The sequence below is a fragment of the Nymphaea colorata genome, chromosome 5 (assembly GCF_008831285.2).
Source record: "Nymphaea colorata isolate Beijing-Zhang1983 chromosome 5, ASM883128v2, whole genome shotgun sequence".
Classification (NCBI taxonomy): Eukaryota; Viridiplantae; Streptophyta; class Magnoliopsida; order Nymphaeales; family Nymphaeaceae; genus Nymphaea; species Nymphaea colorata.
This window is the reverse complement of record NC_045142.1, coordinates 13,786,068-13,803,617: the sequence shown is the minus strand read 5'-3', so window position 1 is coordinate 13,803,617 and position 17,550 is coordinate 13,786,068. Positions and strand designations below refer to the sequence as shown.

Genomic DNA, 17,550 nt, shown 5'->3' with positions numbered 1-17,550 from the left:
TAAGAAAGGTAGTGAGGTAAAAAAAAAAAGCCTAAAGTTCAAGTCCCAACGATACTTTGCACCCCTGAAATCTTCTGCATTCTCATAAGCACGGTGGTCCAGACTCATCGAGGCTTACTCCCCACAGGCAGGTCCACTATGTAGTCTGGTCCTTGTAGAGTTCCTTGTTATCCAAACCTTTCACGTGAAAAACGTGAAAACAAACAACAAACCAAAGAAGAAAAGAAATTCCAAATTTAGAGGTGACCAGATAATATCTTGCAGCTGCAGGTAAGGGACAATTTCCCTTTCAGTCCATAACTAGTATACTTTTCCAGTTGCAAGTAAGGGACAATTTCCCTTCCAGTCCATAACTAGTATACTTTACCAGCTGCAGTACGCAGAAGAACCTCCAGACAGAAATCCCAGTACCTATTCAGGCCCAAATCTTACAAGCTACAAAACAGATAATGAGATAACAACCTGATGTAGTAACTTCCAGATCATGTTGGCATGAAGGTTAGTGGGATTCCTGTTTGCATGTTTTGTGGCTTCAAAGAAACTGAATGATGGATCTTATTTTCTCAAAATTGATAGCTTGCAAATAAATATGATGTAAATCACCTCAAACCTAGGGATTTTGAGGACCCTCATTAAGAATCTCAATTACAACCATGCTACATCCTTTTCTTTCTTGGACATACAAAAAAAGCCATGAACTATCTGAAAGAATTACATTCTGACATGATTGTTCTTTTTTATAGGCCCCATATAGATTGACCATGAAATGGATAAACGTACCATCTTTCTGCTTTTTTTCAGATTCTTCTTCTCTCCATGATTGTGCTTTGTCAATAACTAAAATTAAACCACCACAAGGAAACCCAAAGAAATATTAACCTGTTTGATTTCTTCTCCCTGTTTCCTTTTCTACATCTTGGAGAGTTGGTCTAGAGGGAACACAATTTTCTCTCAACTTCCTCTAGTGGTTGTCCAACATAAAGCTTGAGTTCTCCCTTCCTCACCACTTTGACATTCATGGAGCCTGACTTGACTTCACCATGGAGCTCCTTAAAACACAGGTCCCAAGCTAGTTAGTTTAAAGTATCTTGGTTATGGATTAGATAATGCACATCATTAGCTCCCATAAGACTTGAAAATGAAAGAGGAATGTTTCCAGACAGATGTGTGTGTGTGACTTTGTACTTTTTTGTCCATGCTTTTAGCCCAAGATTTTGTGTGGCTGTAAAACAATTTAAACTTTATCTAGTGTATGTTTGAAGTACGGATGAAATTAAAACCCAATAAATCCAACCATGTAATGGTTGGACAACCACAGAAAAGGCACTCAAATTAGAATGAAAGTGCATCTCTTAATTCAAGTTTTAGTAAAAACTCAGGAAGGGGAAGGTGTAAAGAAAGAACATAACCAATTAATACATAAAAAACCTTTGATAAAAAATCCTCATAACATAGTATTGCACTTGGAAATCATGAAAATTTGAAAGAAGTATTGGTTGACAATGAAAACAAAAACTAAAGCTGTTGCCATGACGGCATTACCCAGCAAAAACCAGCTTCTGTCTTTCAGTCAAAAACTAGTAGATTATAGCAAAAATGGCCTCTTTGCCAAAGACCCTGGACTACCAGCATACTTGCCTGTAATTTCAACCATCTACTCATAGCTACACGACTAAAGAAATCATAGATATATATCCACCTTACTTAGACTATTACATGTTAGGAGCCTCTCTAATTTGCCGCTTGAGTTGGATGTAGGTCAATCATACAATCGCAACCTACTTGTGTTTTTACAAAGAAAGATCCTTGTTCTTAGCAAACTTCAGCACAAACTTGAAGGTCTTTTTTATATTTAAAAACGATTTTTAATTTGGTGAAAATTCTACCAGAAACACAAGACAACAACTACAATTCCTAGTCTACTTCAAAAACAATCCTAGAGTGTTTCTCTTGAAGCATTTGTCTTGACAAGTTTGGGCCTGATTTACATGGTATCAGAGCCACGTTTTAGCTCTTTGTCTTGCTGTCCTTCAAGGTTTGAAGTTTTCAGCACGTGTTCTTTCTTTGGAGCTGTGAAGCACTCCAAGTGTTCGATATATTGCTAGCAGCGATTTGACTCAAGGAGGTGCTGTTTTTTCTCCTTTTGCTGGCTGTTGGAAATTACTTCCTGTAGATGTAAAGTGATCTACGTGATGGGATTGAGCACATCTTATCAAGCTTCTGTGGCTGCCAAAGTTGTGACTGTTTTCCTAGTAATATCTTCCCTCATGGCAGCAAGCTCTTCATATTTTTGGAGCTACCCTCTTGCTGTTTTGTGGTGGCTGATTTCGTGGATTTTTCACCAACGTTGAGAGCTGTTTTGACACTACTCTTGTGGCTACATCAACTTCATATTACAAGGTACACATTATGGATGATAAAACTTCTACTCCTCTCGCTAAACTTACTTCATCAAATTATGTTTCTTGGGCTAAAACTATGAAACATTTCATTAGAAGTAAAGGTTTATGGGGACTTGTTGATGGTTCTAAAAGTGAACCACAATTAGTCCTAACCAAAACCATAGATGGAAAAGTCCAAGAACTAGATGAAGTAGAAAAAGATAAGGTCATGAATGAATATGAAAGAAAATGGGAAGAGTGGAAGATAGGACATCACAAGATTATCACATGGATTATTGCTTGTGTCGATACTACTACTATGGGCCAAATAACAAAGCATAATTTTGCTCATGAAGCTTGGGAATTCCTCAAGAAAACCCACACTATGAAAGATGTAGCTTACATGTGTAACCTTCAAATGAAGATTGCAAGTCTCCATCAAGGAGATAAGTCTCTTAAGGAGTATGTTGGAGAAATGAAACAATTATGGGATGAACTTGCCCTATTTGAACCCGAATGGTATCATCCAAGAGACATTGGAGTAAGGGAAAAACAAATCCAAAGAAAAAAATTTTATAAATTCATTCTTGGTCTTAGACTGGAATATGATGGAGTCAAAACTTCCTTGCTCCATAGGCATAAAGTGCCATCTATGAATGAAGCTATAGCGGAGCTTCAAATGGAAGAAAATAGACTCAATTTTTCTAAAGAAAAGAGTGAAAGTGTTCTTGCTACCTCAAGACCCGGTGCTCATATGAGAACTTATAGGCCTCCTCACTTTAATCGAAATTATGAGGATAAAGGCAACAAGAAGATTATATGTTTTCATTGTCAAGAAGGACACACTAAACCTAGATGTCCTAAATTAAGGAAATTTGATAGAAAGACAAGTATGGCTGGGACAATGTATGAAGAAAGCAACCGATTTGACATAGACAAGCTTGTAAGTGCTCTCCAACCAAAGCTTATTGATGCTCTTCAACCACTTTTCAAAGGAGGATGGGCTTCTCCAACTTCCGGAGCAACGGCGGCATCTACATCATCAAGTAAGTACTCTTGGATACTTGATTCCGGAACTTCATTTCATATGACCCCTTGTAGTTCACTACTTACCGAATGCACTAAGGAAGAATCATGCCCTTTTGTTAAAACCACCGATGGAACTCCTCTTGAAATCAAATATGTTGGGAATATTGATCAAAATTTTAATTCAAAAATTTTCAAAATACCAAAAGTTAGATTTATTCCCAAACTTAACTTAAATCTCTTGTCGGCTTCTCAAATAACCAATCATGGATATGATATTATCTTCTCACAAAATAAATTTTTGATACATGACCATCTTTCCAAGAGGACAATTGGGGAAGGTTCTAGGAAAAATGATCTCTACTATGTGGATTATTTGGATCTTTCCAAACCTACTTGCAATGTAGTCAAGAAAAGTGACATTCAAATTTGGCATCAAAGACTTGGGCATTCAAGTGTAGGAAAAATGTCTTGTATCCCTTTTCTGGAAGATAAATGTAAAGAAATGATCTCTTGTGATGATTGTATTAAAGCCAAAATTAAGGCTTTACCTTTTGGAACTAAAAATTTTGTTGCAAAAGCACCCTTTGAATTAGTGCATTCGGATGTATGGGGACCCGCTCCTATTATGTCTAAAGGTGGTTTGCTTTATTATGTCATTTTTGTGGATGATTACTCTCGATATGCTTGGGTTTACTTTCTTCAACGCAAATCGGATGTATTTATGAATTTCAAAAACTTTTACAACATGATCAAAACACAATTTGTTGCAAACCTTAAAATTTTTAGAAGTGATTCTGGGGGAGAATTCATTTCCAATGAATTTGAAGAATTCCTAAGGAAAAGGGAATTATACACCAAAAATCTTGTCCCAAAACCCCCCAACAAAATGGAGTTGTTGAAAGAAAACATGGACATATTCTTGAAACAACAAGAGCTCTTCTCATATCAAAAATTGTTCCAAAAAATTTTTGGGCTGAAGCAATTCTAACGTCAATCTATTTGATTAATAGAATGTCCTCTAAAGTTTTAGAAAACATTTCCCCCTTTCAAAAACTTTTTAATTTGGAGCCAACTTATAAAAGATTTAAAGTCTTTGGTTGCAAATGTTACATTCTAAATGACAAAAATGACAAACTTTCATCTAAGGCTATTCAATGTGTCTTTATTGGCTATTCCGAAACTCAAAAAGGATATAGATGCTATGATATTGAAAAAGATAAGGTGTATGTTTTAAGAAATGTGATATTTTTAGAAGAAGAAAATGGCTTTAATGAAAATAAATCCAAGCATGAAGATGATTATTCTTTCTTATGGATAAATGATGATGAAGATAATGATGATGATGATGTTTTGCATTCTTCATATGATAATGCTTTAAATGAGGTTGATAGCACTTCTTTTGCTAGGCTACCAAGAGAAGTTATAGTCTATAGGAGTCAACAAAACACCCAAGATCCTCAACTTACTCTTAGGAGATCTCAAAGAGATATTCATCCACCTCAAAAATTTGTCTCCAATGAGTCTTTTTCTCCAAAACATAGGGCATGCTTATTAGCTATTCACTCCTTTGATGAACCTTCATCCTATCTCGAAGCCAAAACTAACCCACATTGGACTGAAGCCATGAACAATGAACTTAAAGCCCTTGAAGACAATAAAACTTGGGACATTGTTTCTCTTCCCATTGGAAAAAAGACAATAGGGTGTAGGTCGGTATATAAAGTCAAGACTAGAAGTGATGGGTCACTTGAAAGGTATAAAGCTAGACTTGTTGCTAAAGGATATGCTCAAGAATATGGCATAGACTACAAGGAAACCTTTGCTCCTGTTGCTAGAATGACATCCGTCAGAACCCTAATGGCTGTTGCTGCCATCAAGCAATGGACCATATATCAATTGGATGTCAAAAATGCTTTTTTGAATGGTTACTTAAATGAGGAGGCTTACATGGACTCACCCCCTTGACTTGATTTATCTAAAGGCAAAGTTCTTTATCTTAGAAAGGCACTGTATGGTTTCAAACAAGCTCCAAAAGCTTGGTTTGATTTGTTTAGCAATGTTATGTTTAAACAAGATTTTAAGCATGTTTTTATGACACTGCTATGTTTGTTAAAAATACTGCTATAGGTACAATTGTGTTGCTTTTATATGTAGATGATATGATTATTACAGGTAACGATGCCAACAGAATTATGCAGGTAAAGGCTTTCCTTAAGAATGAATTTGAAATGACTGATTTGGGTAAACTAACATATTTCCTTGATGTTGAAGTTGCTTATAGTAGGAGAGGATACTTCCTCTCACAAATGAAGTTTGCCAATAACATTATAAGCAGATCAGGAATCACTGATGACAAGATAGTGGACACTCCTGAAGCTTTAGGAGTAAAGATGAAGATTGATGATGGAGAAATTTTAGAAAATCCCACCCCCTTTCGTCAATTGGTGGGCGCTCTCACATATTTATCCATCACAAGCCTGACATATCACATGTTGTACATGTCATAAGTCAGTTTCAACAAAGACCCACTTCTGTACACATGGGGGCTGCATTGAGGATTGTTCGATATGTCAAACACACTATCACGAAGGGACTTTTTCTATCCTCCTCATCAAACTTGAATATGATTGCCTATACTGACGCTGATTGGGGTGGAGATCCTAATAATAGGCATTCTATCGCTGGTTTTTGTGTTTTTCTAGGTGACTCTCATTTCTTGGAGATGCAAAAAACAACAAAAAGTCTCTCTATCTTCAACCGAAGCTGAGTATCGTGCCATGGCTACCACCATGATGGAGATTGTATGGTTGAAAAGCTTATTGAAGGACATTGGAATTGACCTCAATGAAGCCACCAAGTCTGCTGCGACAATTAAAGTGTCATCTACATTGCTATCAATCATACTTTTCATGAAAGGACAAAACATATTGAAATGGATTGTCACTATGTGAGAGAGGAATATCTTAGCAGAACAATTGATCTATCTTTTGTCCCTTCTGAATATCAACTTGGAGATTTCTTCACCAAACCACTTGCTTCCGCAAGATTTCAGTTTCTTCTTGGCAAACTTTCGGTGATTACACCGTAAGTTTGAGGGGGGGTGTTAGAATTTATAATGTAAGTGTACATACATGTTTTGATATCTACTATCATATATCTTAAACTCCTAGCAGTTTGATGTATGATTTGTATATATAAATATATGTGTGTATACATAGGACTTCTTGTATTTATTTTTCTTTATTTTTCATGCATTTTTCTGATTTTTTTTCCTTTTTTTATTTTACAAAGGAAATAGCTGTTGGGAGTTCCCAACGACTAGATTTCTAGTTGTTCGGAGCTCCAACAGCCATTTCCTCTCCCTCCTTTCTTCTTTATTTCTTGTATAAATAGGGAACTTGGGACCCTTATTATTATATGGCTTTTTAGCCTCTTTTTGTATACTTTTGTCAAGATTAATACACTCTTCTTCTCCTCAAGATTGAGGTTCTTTGTGTGTACTATTTATTGAAGCTATTGGAAGCTTCAAGAGTGTTTCTCTTGAAGCATTTGTCTTGACAAGTTTGGGCCTGATTTACAGGTATATGCTCCATGTTCCCTGGGAGAGGTCTGCAGTTTGGCTTCAACCGAGTCACGTGGAATACCAGATGGACTTGGGCAGCTGGTGGCGAAGCTATACAATAAGCAGCTTTCCCAACACACTGAAGCACTTGGTATGGACCATAGTATAAGGCTGCCCCAATAAGGATTTCTGCTTGAAGAGAAGTCGCTTCAGCCATACATAATCTCTCACACTGAATTCTCTATATTTTCGCCCCTTGTTGTAGAACCGACGCATACGGTTCTGGCTTTGGTGATGTTCAATTTCAGTGACTCTAGAATCTCTTCTATGGTGCGAAGAGTACTATCTAAATCATCATCCATGGCTGTTCCCTCCTCGTATCGTGGAATGGTTGGGGTGGAAACCCATACACTGCCTCATAAAGACCATTCAGCCCATGATATATGTCTGACCCAAGTATTGGGCCGTGCCCCAGCATAACACCTGAGGTATGTCTCTAGCGTCCAGTTCACTACCTCACTCTGTCTATCGGTCTGTAGATGGTGTGCAGTGCTGAAATGTAGAGTTGTGTTTGCTAGACGCATATACTTTTGCCAAAATTCCCCTAGGAAGATCGAGTCTCGATCACTCACGATGGTGTTGGGCATCCCGTGGAGCTTCCCCACATGATCATGATATGCTGCTGCAACTAGAGGACCCTGATATAGACGGGATAAAGGCACAAAGTGTGCATACTTTGTCAGTCTATCTACTACCACCATGCCCGTCTCTTTTCCCTCTCACTTTGGCATTGCCTCTACAAAGTTCATAGAGACATCCCTCCATGGCTGTGTGGGAATGGGTAATGGAACTAGGTGCCCTGGAGGTCTGACTGCCTTGTATTTCTCCCTCTGGTAGATCTGACAATCTTGCACAAACCGTTTTACGTCGGCCTTCAAACCTTCCCACCAGAACTAGGGTTTGATCCTGCCTATGGTTTTGGTCACTCCCTCATGACTCGATGATGCTGCCTCCTGGAAGTGCTTAATCTCAAAGTAGACTGCTTGGGTATGACAACCCGACCCTAGCGGTACAAGAGTCTACCACGCATCGTATAGTTGGGAATGGATCTCGAATTTTGGGTGACAGATGCCTTCAGCAACCTCGTGCTATCCTCAACATTCTGATTCTCCTCAATCCTATCCCATAAGTTGGTGCTCAAAATAGATAAGGTCATCATCATATGCTCAGATAAACGAGAAAGTGAGTCTGCAGCCGTGTTTTCTGGGTATTTCTTGTACTCTATGGTGAAGCCGTAACCCAACAACTTAGAGAGCCTTCATTGTTGGATTGGAGTGGTCATGTACTTCAAGCTATTGTGGTCAGTCCTAACCACAAACTTGCGCACAAACAGGTAAGGACGCCTGCCATTTATCCACTGCTAGTACCATTGCAAGGAGTTTCTTCTCATATGTAGAGAGGGGTTTAGCCCGTTTGGTAAGGGCTTTAGACATGGTAGGGGCTTTAGTCATGTAGGCAATGGGATGCGCTTCTTGGCTCAAAATAGCCCCAACTCCTATATCACTAGCATCGGTCTCGATAGAAAACTCCTCCTCAAAATTTGGTAGTGTCAGAACCAGTGCTGCCATAAGTGCCTCCTTAAGCCGAGTGAAAGCCTCTCTCGACTTATCTGTCCACTGAAATGGGCCCTTTTTCAACATGTGGGTATCCACTGATGAAACGCCTATAATAACCAGTAAGTCCCAAAAAGCCACGTAATCCCTTTGGGTCTGTGGGTAAAGGCCACTACTCGATAGCTACCAATTTCTCTGGCTCTGCTCTAACTCCATTCTTGGAAACGATGTGTCCCAATTATCCCACCGACGTCTGGCCAAAGGTACACTTAGACATCTTGGCATATAACTGGTTGTCCCTCAAGATAGTGAGGACGGTGTCTAAGTGCTTTGCATGCATGCATCTCTAGTGTTTTGCTATATACAAGTATATCATAGGAGAACACCAACACATAATCTTGTAGATAACTCCTGAAGAGGTCATTCATGCACCTATGAAACGTGGCAGGTGTATTTGTTAATCCAAAGGGCATCACAAAGAATTCGTAATGTCCATCATGTGTGCGAAAAGTTGTTTTATGGATATCCTCTTTTTGCATGCGTATCTGGTGGTAGCCGGCTCTCAAGTTCATCTTGAAAAGATAAGAAGCTCCAGCCAACTCGTCTAATAGCTCATCTATGACCAGAAGGATGCTTATCCTTGACTGTGACCTCATTGAGGGCCCGTTAGTCTACACAGAATCTCCATGTACCATCCTTCTTCTTAACTAGCAATACAGGCGAGGAAAATGGACTACTACTTGGTCATATGACCCCAGTGTCGAGCATTTCCTTGACTAATTTCTTAATCTCAGCTTTCTGGCTATATGCATACCGCTATGGACGTACATTCACTGCCTCTGCTCCTTTAGTGAGGGTGATTCTATGATCATAGGAACGGTAGGAGGTAAGCCCTTAGGCTTTGAATTCTCACAAGGGGCACATTCGTTCGATCACCCAAGAAAGGCACCATTGCCCTATCGCCAATAGTCAAACGACAAGGTACGCATAATTCTTCTTATGTTTATGTGGAGTTATCGGCAGAGCGCCAAGTCGCTTTGCTGGAGGCCTCACATGCGAATGGAAGGAGTGCAAAGCGGCCATGGAAACCGCCATGGGGGAATGGCATGAATAGTCAGGCGATCAAGGAGGAGGTGAGGCTGGAGACTCAAAGAAAGATGCAGGGACGCGAGGGAACGAAGATCTGAGGCACCACTATTTGATATTACAGTTGGTGACATTTTTCCCTTGGTGATTTGCAATCATATTCCAAAAAGGGGCAAGTTCAACGTTGGGCATTCTCTTACCAATGGCAAGTCTATGAGAATAAGGGAAAAGCCTCATAAAGGTCCGAAGGGTCCTTTGAGATCCGATTGCAAGGGTTTTGAGGGATATCAGACCATTGGGGATGAAATCGTAGGCCGATTACAAGGAGAGAGGGAGAGGTTGCATCCCAGTGCCCCAGTCCTTGGAGCCGGAAATTGTCACTCCCAACCTTGACTGGATTGCCATTGCAAGTTTGAAAATCAGTCCTTTAATGTAGTCAGGGAAGCACCTTGATGACGCTGACACTCTTTGGCGTGGGTGTCTCCTCGATGCATTCGTTCATTTCCTTCACAAGAATAGTCTTGCAGTGCGGCAGCTTTCACAAGGCCAACCAGACTACTTGGAGGAGAAGGATAAAATCATGGTTGGTATGGGAGTTCCTTACTCAAAAATTGATAGGGAGAAGGTCCTAGTGGCCATTCCTAATGCAAGACGGTACGTACAAGGAGAGCACACCTTCGATGGTAAAGAATGCGTATATACTGATATGGAGGGCCACTCTAAAGCTGTGGTGAACCAGGCAGCGGGCTTAGAACAGTTCATAAATTCCGACATTACCTCTGAAATTTGGGTCAATTAGTAAATGCCCCAAATTGGTAAGTGAAAATGTTGATTTGCACGTGCTGAAATACCAAGGAAACCCATCATTGATTTACACAAGTACTAAAGCAGAGAAATCATTTGTCTTTAGAAAGAAAGGTTAGTTCAAATCCTTGTTAAATATAGAAACTGCTTTAGTTTTGATTGTGCCATATATGAACAATGATTTTGAAGTAAAGCTTGTGGAAAGTTCAATGTTCAGCTATAGACAAGCTTGGCCATGATTGTACACATTTTACTTAGGGGAAGGATATGCTCTAGAAAAACATTTTTCCTTGTAGGTAACAATGATTAGTAATCACATATTGGAACCATGATACACCAATGTCCAACATTTCTCTTGAATTTCTGTGCAAGAGACTGCTTTCATTAAAGAGAAACCTATGTGTTTCCTCATTGATGTTAATGATCATTAATCGCATATGGGAAGCTTGAGAGATCATTTCCCCTCATTCTCATGAATTTATGTGCAATGTTTAGCTTTCTTACAGACAAAAAGCACATTGTATCTCATAAAACCACAATCACATACAGAAACCTTGAGAGTGCATTTTCTAACTTTTCATGTGTACTTACTGCAAGACATTGTTGTACTGTCTCTCTCTCTCGCTCAATCTATAGAAAGTTGTAGACTGCTTCCATTGGACACTGATGTATGTATTTATGTATCCATGATGCAATTCCTTTCATTTATGCAATTGTCTAGACGTGTCATAATAGGTCTCCAGTCGTAAACTGAGTGTAAATTTTTTGTCAAAGCTATGTGGATGACTAAACGAATGCATCAATTAGATTTCGTCACTTTCATGTAGCTAGCACGGACTGCATGTGACTGGAAATTAGATGAACAAGTTAGGTTTTGAAGAGTGCTTAAAGCTAGTTGATATGTTGGAGTATCACTGAAGAGAGGGCTAGGTCTGAATACAGTATTGTAAAGGAGGCTTGGTAGAAATGGCCATGCTGCATTCACCTTATTGCATTCTTAATTGTGCTTCTTTCAGAGCTGAAATTATTTGTTATGGAACTAGGTCTGAATGCATTAACCTTTTAAGGGAGTATTATGCATGAAAATATAAGCTGAAAAAATAACAGTTCGAGCTTCTTCTATGGAGCAGAACTGTGTATGCCGCATTTGACATGCTAAAGTGTCTTCTATATTCATTTTGACCTTTGATCTCCTGAACAGTACATTCTACATTCTATAGTTGTAATGTCTCACACGATAGCAAATGCAGTAAAAGAGAGCAAAGAGTTTTGTTCCTTTCTCTGTTGCTGCAGTTGATATGAACATCTCATTTTATCCTTCTTCAGGAAACAATATTGGACGAGGAAGAGGTATAAAATTGGTAGCTATCCTACATCCAGTGGTCAGCCATTATCAAGATTCTTCTACTTTCAGTGAGGGCAAACTTATCCAAGTCCTTCTAGCCAGTTTAGGTTAACCTTCTCAAGCTTAATATTCTTGTCATGTAAGCCTTTTTTTTTTCAGATCAACCATTTCCAGTCATTCATGTAAATCTTCATTTGATGCCTTCTATTTTTTTAGTTTGTCAACATCCTCTGTGCGGTATAAAGTTTGTCATCCTCTGTGTGGAGGAAAGACCTGTTTTCAACTAAAACCAATTTTGCTTCCTTATCCAAACACTACCTCAGAATTAATTTTTTTTTGTATAGAGTAAACAAGACTGTGCTGTGGTTGATGTCCATTTTAAACTTTAAGCTGGTCTATGGTTTTCCCATCATTTTTGTTACTTCTTTAATTCTTTTGTGCTGAATACATTGGTAATTCTTGTTGGTCTTCTTGTTAATATCTACTCCTTTTCTTTGGTTTCCTATGAAGCAGATAGCAATTTCTTTATGCTCACACCTTGAAAATGGAAAGAAATCCCTTCGTGAGATTTGATAGCATCGGTGCGATTCCCAATCCTAATACTTCATCGAATGCTTCATGTAAAAGAAGGTTGTGTCTTTTTCACACAACATGCACTAAAAGCCTATGGGCAAAAATTTGAAAATAACAAGCCATTTCAAAGTTCAATTCTTTGCAAAGAAAACGTGACGTCTTTTGCTATATTCCTGATTGCTGAGTATACGAGGGAATACTAATTCTCTTTAGATCATTTTGGTTGAGGTTTGGTCTCATTGTTGAGTGTCAACCTGGTTTAGAGTCTTTAGACTTTGTGACCCATGTTCATTATTTTATTTATGGCCATGCTTATTTTGAGTCAGTTTTATGTAGTGCATAAGTTGACTAGAGTACTTTTTGTGTATAGTCTAGCATGGTAGGGACATGGATTAAAGTAGTGTTGTGGTTCCATGCTTGTTTGAATCTTAATTATAGTAGTTCTGGTTTGATTGTTAACTGTCGTGTTCTTTTCATTGAGCATTTGATTCTGTTTAAAACCATGTATCTAAGTTGCACATGTCCTAACCGAGGTATAGTTGAAGAACTGTGAATGTTGGAGTTGTTAAACCTTGGTATTGATTTCATGTGTTTGTTGGTCTTCACTAGGATTGTCAGAAATTAGAGCATATGCTTCTTGATTGTTTTTCTAAAAGGCACGAACCAAGTTAGTTAGCTGAATTATTTTGCAAACATATTAATTCCTGATTTGTTTTCTCATTTTTTGTGTTTGATAGTTAAGATTCCCTGCATCATAATTATATTTTCATCACTGGTTCACTGAACTTATGTCTATTTTTATGTTCTTAAGGTGCTGCTGGTTTTGATAGTTTGGTTTTTAGTTTACGATGGTACAGATTTTTTAGTGATCTGTATACTTTGCCAAGTTGAATTATCTAATAGTTCTTTTGATCAGTTTGGTTTCAAAATTTATATAAGGTTAGTTTCTATACATTTGTTTTTCATGTTATTTCTGCCTTTCTGCCTTGTGTACCTGAGTGTTGCATGTTCATCTTCGTTGCAAGCGTAATGTCATCTTGCATGTTAGTATAGCTTATTGATTTTTCCATGTTTTTTACTGGTTTTTAAGATATTTATTTCCTACAAATTGTCTTCAAGAACTAGTATTCTGTTTCCAGTGGAAATGAGGTTATGGTTTCCTTAGACATGCATGACTAGGATGCAGTTAGGGGAAGTTAAATTGATGGGTGCATCAAGAGCAAAATTGTTTAAATCTGTTTTTGTCAACACCATTTGCTTGGAAGACTAGGAATGTTGGGATGACCTCTTTCTTTTAATTGCAGTAGATGACCTCTTTCTGTCAAGGATAAACAAAGAAATAAGTTTGGATTGCATGATGTTTCACATGCCATATCAGACACAAGTGTACCCTTTTGAGTTCTGAGTTCCAAAATATAGCCTTTCGGGACCAAATGTGTATAACCAAAACTTGCCCTAGTTGCACCTGGGTGGCTGTCAGGTGCATGGCGGGCTAAACTGTATTTCTTAGGTGAGCCAAGCAAAATAAATATTAATTTTGAAGTTTGAAGTTCTATAAATCTTTTTTTTTCTTCATCTCAAGATGTGTTGGTTGAGGTGGGATGCTAGAACCTCTATCCTGGCCCTTCTTAATTCTGGTTCATTAGGATTCCATATGAGGTCTGTTGGTTAGTTCTGCCTTGCTTTTTGAATTATGTGAACCAAAAGCTAGTTGATCACTGCTGCACTCGACCAACCTATGTGTTGGAAACCATATTCAAGATTTTCATATTGTCCAAATAAAGTTTCCTGTGTGGCTGTCACATAATGCAGAACATATGTTGTTGCACATTAGTCAGACTCGGTATAGGTTCCAATGTGTTAGGGGCATGGCTGTTTGTGTGTGCTGGCATACATATTTCACACTAATCATTAAATAGTATCAGGCTGATGCCTACATTTGCTCTTTGTCTCCAAACCTGTGCTCATTTGAACTGTCCAGGTCACTAATTGGTTGAACTGGTCTATCTAAAATGACGTTTGTTGTGTGACTTGCATCTTTGCGTCCATATGTCTTTTAATGCTTGTACTGAAAGCTACTAGGTATCATCTTGGTGGCCAGGTGCTGGCCTAATCTTAACAAGGGAGGAAGAGAAGGAAGGAATGCCCTAACCAGGGATGAGCAAGGGACACATAAACTCCCAGTTCGATGGAGTAAGGGTAATTGTCCAGGTCTTGTGGAATAAAGAGCCATCCTACTACAATAGGCAGGTTAGGTTCTATCATTGCTGTGGACTGTCAGTGAGGAGGCTGTAGAATCTTTTTTTTCTCTGCTAGAAGTGTGGGTTTGAACATAAGCATGTAATGAAAAGAAAATGACAAAAATCCTAATCATAGATACTTGAAAAGCATTACTCCATATGATTGCAATGTAGGAAAATTTGGAAGGCGCATGGGTACACCTTCATATGGAATGCAACTACATTCGTATTGGTTTCTGATTATCCAATTTTGTATAGCTTAGGGCACACACATCTTTTGTGGTGCATGAAATAATTCTAGCACGTGGCAGAGTTTAAGATAAGTTCCGTGTGTCATACTGCATACATCTTCTTGCACAAGAATCACCTCTTGATTCCCGGCCATGTGGTAACTTATTTGGATGGCAAGTGATCTTGAATTTGGAAAATGAAATCTTTAGTTGAACTAAAGAGTTCGTCTCTGAGAATCAAGGAGGAACAAATGGACCATTTTTCTGCTGATGTTGGGACTTTTTCTTTTTCAAGTAGATCTTTGGATAGTAATACTAATGATTTACACGTCAAAATAATTTGTACTTTGTTCATTTGGGAAGTGGTGATGGTTGCATCCTGTGAATTCCTGCAAGTTCGTAATTTTGATTAATTGGCCACATTTTTTTCATTTTGGGTGACAAGAACTTCAAAGGTGAAGTTTTTCAATTGTTGGCACCAACTACTGCTAGAAATGCCTTACGTGTTCTGCGGGCAATAATTTTAGCATGTGCTTTTCTATCATTGGCACCAACTACTGCTAGAAATGCCTTACGTGTTCTGAGGCCAATGCAGCTTCCAAAGCGAGGTAATTTTAGCATGTGCTTTTCTGTCATGTTTGGAGTGCATGATGGTTATCGTGCAATTTGTTTATGTTGTTCTATCTGAATAGGCAGCCATTTCAGATGGAAGATGCCTGATATGGAAATTAATGGTTTATCATGATGTTGCGTTTTTGTCGAATGAAGTGTCCTGACATGTTATACAAATCGGCCAATATTTATTTATTGTTTACTTAGAAGAAACTGTCTTTTCCATAAAACTATTAAGGCCATGCCCTTATGCTTTCAAGATTTTGTCCTGCTTCGAGGCTTAGGTGGACATACTGTACATCGTCAACTCCACTTGCCATGGTTTGCAATCCAGAGAAATAACACACTAGAATGTGACAGCGGCTACAAGATTTAAACCTCGAACTCCTTGGATATGAACTACTTGCCACCCAGTTGCCCTATGTGCCTTGAGGCAATCAACCAATCTTTATTCAAGTGATTCTGAATGAAGCATGATATATAGCCAATTCATCATCAATGGCCCATTTTAAAAGACGCAGAAGTGCTTTCGGGTTTCTTTCAGTTTCCACTTGATTTCACATTTCATTTAAAGAAATTTCCAAAATATTGACAAAGTAGCTCTCAGCCTCGATCTCACTCTCAAACTGCAGGCCCACATGGACCATCTAGAGTCTAGCATCCACAGTTTGCCATCGTCCATCAATGTTGAAGACTCAGGCAACCATCCATGGCGTCGTTGAGGAATCGATCAATGACATCACTGGAGTTGGCCAAAAATGGCATCTGCAGTTTTTCCAATCCATCCCTCCTCTTTGGTCATGTCAACCTGCCGAACCTAGGGATGTCAGAGGGTTGGGTTAGGTCCGACCAAGCCTTATGTTTTTTAACTTAAATTTTTTCATTCCAAAACAGACTGGTTACCTCAGGGGCTGTCTGACGACAGTAACACATTGTTATTAATGTCTCCTACTGTACATGCAACACTGTAACAAGTCTTCTATGAATCTGTCTTATTTACGAGGACAGATTTATGGGCAGCAACAATGTATTACTTTGCCAAACAACATCTTAAGAACCTACTTTTATGTTTGAAAATCGACCAAAGGTTGAATGTTCTTGTTGGGTATTTGGATCTAGATATTAGACCAAATGTAAAATCACATACAAAACCCAGAAGCAAAAAGTAGGTGGATATATGTGTCTATGTATATGTATGTATTGTGCTTTTGTGTACTGAATGCTCCAATTTTTTAAACCATTAAAAATTAGTCTTTAAATGCATTGTTAATTGTTGCTAAAAACACTAGGAACTGTTGCTATGTACATGTCGTAAACTATTGCTAGTCCTCATTTTTTACAGCCACCCAATATAATGCATTGAGCGTGTAAATAAATGCATTGCTTAATAAAATGCACTATGTGATCTACTGTGAGAGGTTGGAGGATTTGTCTATCTAGAGCTGGGTGGAGAAGTTCGAGGACATATATATATGATTTTTGACCAAATGTATAGCCTAAAAAAAACACACTGCTCCAGAAAATAAGGCTTGGGAATATGGCCCCAAATATCACAATGCAACAAATCAAATGGATGATTTGAACAAGAGACACTTTCATTAAAAGGTAATCTTGACTGTTTTGTTAGTTTGCATATGTCACAATAAAATGTTTACATTTTAATGCTAGATTATGGCTGAGAAAGTAGATAATTCATGGCTTGTGATGGATGCCCAAGTCTAAGATGCCATATATCTGTTCACTTGAGAATACAGTTCATTGCCAACGGTTAATGTGAAAGATCAGAGATCTTATGTACGAACAGGCCATCTCTCAAACTACCCAGTCCAATCATTGTCCTAGAATTCAGGTCCTGCAAGGAGCAACCATTGGAACCAAAGATGACTTGACATTTAGTAAGTGAAACAAGTTTACTTACTGATACAATTTGGAATATAGTAAACATTTTTTAGTTTCAAAGAAAGTTGTAGAGAGGCTTCACCAATATGAGTAGCATGTACCATGGTTCCATTTGGTACTTTTATGGGATAAGGTGATTGTAAGACAATAACATTAGATAGAAAATTACGGGACGA

At 38.4% G+C, this 17,550-nt stretch overlaps 1 long non-coding RNA gene across 1 annotated transcript; it reads left to right on the top strand.

Annotated features, from left to right (window-relative positions):
* Positions 1–5,450: 5,450 nt before the first annotated feature.
* LOC126410112 (uncharacterized) lies at positions 5,451–14,870 on the top strand. The gene is made up of 4 exons (XR_007573503.1): positions 5,451–6,527; positions 6,991–7,123; positions 11,802–11,959; positions 14,495–14,870. It is a non-coding gene; the product is annotated as an uncharacterized LOC126410112 (long non-coding RNA).
* The last annotated feature ends 2,680 nt before the right edge of the window (positions 14,871–17,550 follow it).